Source organism: Dipodomys merriami, unplaced genomic scaffold (genome assembly GCF_024711535.1).
Source record: "Dipodomys merriami isolate MVZ:Mamm:240054 unplaced genomic scaffold, mDipMer1.0.p SCAF_1378, whole genome shotgun sequence".
In the NCBI taxonomy this organism is placed as follows: domain Eukaryota; kingdom Metazoa; phylum Chordata; class Mammalia; order Rodentia; family Heteromyidae; genus Dipodomys; species Dipodomys merriami.
The window spans coordinates 154375-158134 of NW_027202691.1; the positions used below are offsets into that span (position 1 = coordinate 154375).

The window sequence follows — 3760 nt, forward strand, 5'->3', positions numbered from 1 at the left end:
TAATTTTGGCATATATAAGCAAATTCCCAAAATTAAACATAGTTAAAACATTAAAACTTTTAACAAACCTTAACACTTGCTGTAGTGTTTATTATGACAGGTGCCTTGAATAGAATAATTGAATTCCTCCTCCTACAAATCTCTTGAACAACAAATATCTGGAATTATTTTGTTTTTGACATATCAATCTAGACTTTATACTTAAATGTGTGTTTATGTAAGAAATATTTGGTTCTAAAATTTCATGACAATTGTTTTGAACATACTTTTTGCTGAATTGTCTAGTTTAATAAAATTAATTACACTTTTTATATAAAAATATCCTGTACTCAATTCAGCATCACATACACTAACATTGGAACAATACAGAGAAGATTATCATGGCCCCTGCACAGGGATGACATGCAAATTCCTGGATCGTTCCATATATATACAACAACAGATGCTGGAGGGCATGTGCCCACGGCATTGTTGGTGGGAGTGTAAACTGTTCAACCACTTTGGAAAGCAGTCTGGAGGTTCCTCAAAAGACTCCACATAAAGATCCCAGAGGACCCAGCAATCTTATTTTTGGGGATTTACCCAAATGATCACAAACAAGAACATACTAATACTACCAGCACAATTATGTTTATTGCTGCATTATATACCATAGCTAAGATATGGAACCAACCCAGATGCCCCTCAGTAGATGAATGGATCAAGAAAATGTGGTAAATATACACAATGGAATTCTATGCCTCCGTCAGAAAGAATGACATCGCCCCATTTGTTAGGAAATGGAAAGCCTTGGAAAAAATTATATTAAGTGAAGTAAGCCAAGCCCAAAGAAACATAGGTCCCATGGTTTCCCTTATTTTCAATAACGAATATATGTCTGGGATAAGCAGAAAAGGTCAAAAGCTATGTGCATATGACCAGATACGATATGTTAAGGGAAATGAACACCAAGATAAGGACACGAGTTTTTTTGTTGGTTTGTTTCTTGCTATTGTTTCTAACGTACTTATAATGTGCTATGTCATTTTTGGTTTCTTTATATGTTCCTCCTCCACGCTATAACCCCTGTTTTCATTGTATTTGAAGTTGGTTCCCCTACATCTTGTATGTACACTTCTCTAATTTGGGGAGGGGAAGGGGAAAAAATGCTCAAATAAGGATACAGTTTGACCCATTGTAACAATGAGATGCACAAGACACTATGTTGAAAAATGAACTTTAAAATTTAGGTGGGGAGAAAGGGGGAAGGGAGCATAATTCTGGATGTGGGAGGGAAGGGATGGTAGGGGAAATATGAAGGAGGACATAACAATGCTTATTAGGAAATTTACTAATTAACTTGCTCATGTAAATATAACCCCAATATTCAATATGAATATTGAATTGAGAGAGTAAAAGAATGGAGCAAATATGAATAAATGTGTATGTGTTTGTGACCTCATGCGTGCACCCACACACATATGCATGTGTGTTGGCATGCTCAGAGTTTTAAATCAGGGTTTCAAGGTCTTGCTAGGCCTTTCCTCTCTAGATTGTTGAGCTACAATATGAGCTACAACTCCATTGCTGGCTCTTTGCTAGTTCATTAAAAAATTTGAAAAATAATTCCATGATTTTTTTGCCCTGAATGGCTTTCAACTGTTATCCACAGATCTCAGGCTCCTGAGTAAATATCCCGAGTAGATAGGATTACAGGTGGGACCAACTAATACAAGGCTTTCAGAATAATCTCCTACTTTGAAAGCCTTTAGGAGTGATTATGTGTGAATTTATTTCGTTTTTGGATTCTTAAAAGACAGTAAGGGATGATATTTAAAAGTTTCAGTACTTTTTAAAAAGGATAATGGAACTGTGGGACAGAAGAAATTTACCTCTATTTGGACCTCAATTTATCGGCTCAGCTCTGTGCATGCTAACCCAATGTCACCAACACAGTCTGTGTTGAATACAAAATGTGACAGAAAACAATCACCATGAGCATTATTTGGTATGCTATTATTTCTTGGACAATATGACTATTGAATTGAGAGAGTAAGAAAATATAGGGATTTTACCTACCTTTTTTGTATTGCTTAAAGACCTTTGGAAACTTTGAATCATTTCCTTCCTCACCGTGTGTCTTTGGGCCATGCACTTACTGTCTTTAATTACAATTTTTCCCAAAACTAAAATGGTAATAACGTTAGTTTTATAACAAATGTTATCCTAAGAATTAAGAGACATAAAATTTATGAAATATTTAAAATAAACTTCTATGAATGTGCTTTGAGTTGAGCCAAGAGTTTTTTAAATCCTAAATAGAATACAATAAGTATTAGAGAAACCATTACATACAGTGAGCAACCAGAAGTAATGTTATCTATTGACCATGCTCTGCTTCCAAGGAAGCCAGGTGGATAAATTCTCATGCTGTAAATCAAACTGATTATCTTATGTTTTGGTAGTGTAAAACTATCACGGAGAGAATCATCAAGGAATGTTGTAGACTGAGCTGAAGACCATATGAAGATGTGCAAACCTGATAAAACATAAAAATATCTGAACAGTATATTGTGTTTTACATCATTTAAGTTACATCACAAAGATAACGAAGACCTAGAAGAATGAATTGTCTTTTTGATATTCTAACATATGTCCTTAGAAAAATGAACTCTTTCCTCGTTTTTGTAGAGGCATCATAAGATGAGAGGAACTGTATTTTTGTTTGTTTCTTTCCATTTATTCTTCATTTTGAAATCTGAACCACATGACAGAGAAAGAAACCAAGGGAAATTATTCACACAGGTTTATAAAGAACCATCAACGTAAAATAAATAAAACACATATAGCCTTGTAAAAGGTCTAACTAAATTGAGTTATAAAGTCTCAAGCATAAACAGAAAATAATTTAAGCAGTATCATGTTATTGAAATTGAAAAATGTTAGGAATTTATTTTTTTCCTTTCTACTACCTTGAATTAATTATTGATTTTGTATAGAGAGATTAAAGATGAGATTAACGAGAAACTTGATTAAAAATGGACAAAAGTTCTGAATAGACATGTTTTCCAAAAAGCCCTGAATATCGCCAGTCGATTTAAAAAGTTGCGTTTAATAAAACTTCAGTGCTGGCTTAATGCTTTGTGAACAGAAGTCATTAGAGAAATGTAATTCAAAATTACTATGATACTACTTCATAACTATTATAACTCTTATCAAAAAAACGAAGGAACCAGATGTGGTGGTAAAGACTTGTAATTCCAAGCGTTTAGGAGTTTGGAGTAGAAGGATTTCAGTCTAAGGCCAGTCTTAGGTACTGCACACAGTAAAAACCTTCCCTTTAAAAAAACTCAAAATATAATAATGTCTGGTGAGAGTGTAGAGAAAAGGAAATTTTCTACACTCGTGGTCAAAATGCAGGTTTGTATTCTCCTTGTAGAAATTAGTATGCCGTTTTCTAACGAAAAGTTGAAATATCATCTGACCCACCAATCATGCGATTATTTCTCTCTGGGTAACTCATAAACATATCTGTAGTTCATTGTTATTCACATTATTCACAACAACAGCTAATATATAAATCGAAGTTCAGTATTCAACTACAGATTAATAAAGCAACTGTGTGCATGCACAAATATATTTTTCTGTTTCATCCTTAAAATAGCAAGAGACTTCTCCCATTAGCCACAACTTATAATGCCTCAAAGATGTATTCTATAAGAGGAAAAATGTTGTCTTCTGATTTTTGTACACACATACACACACACACACACACACACAC

At 33.8% G+C, this 3760-nt stretch overlaps 1 non-coding gene across 1 annotated transcript; it reads left to right on the forward strand.

Moving 5' to 3' along the window:
* Positions 1–325: 325 nt before the first annotated feature.
* Positions 326–432, forward strand: LOC138825534 (U6 spliceosomal RNA). The gene has a single exon (XR_011371428.1). It is a non-coding gene; the product is annotated as a U6 spliceosomal RNA (small nuclear RNA).
* Positions 433–3760: the final 3328 nt, after the last annotated feature.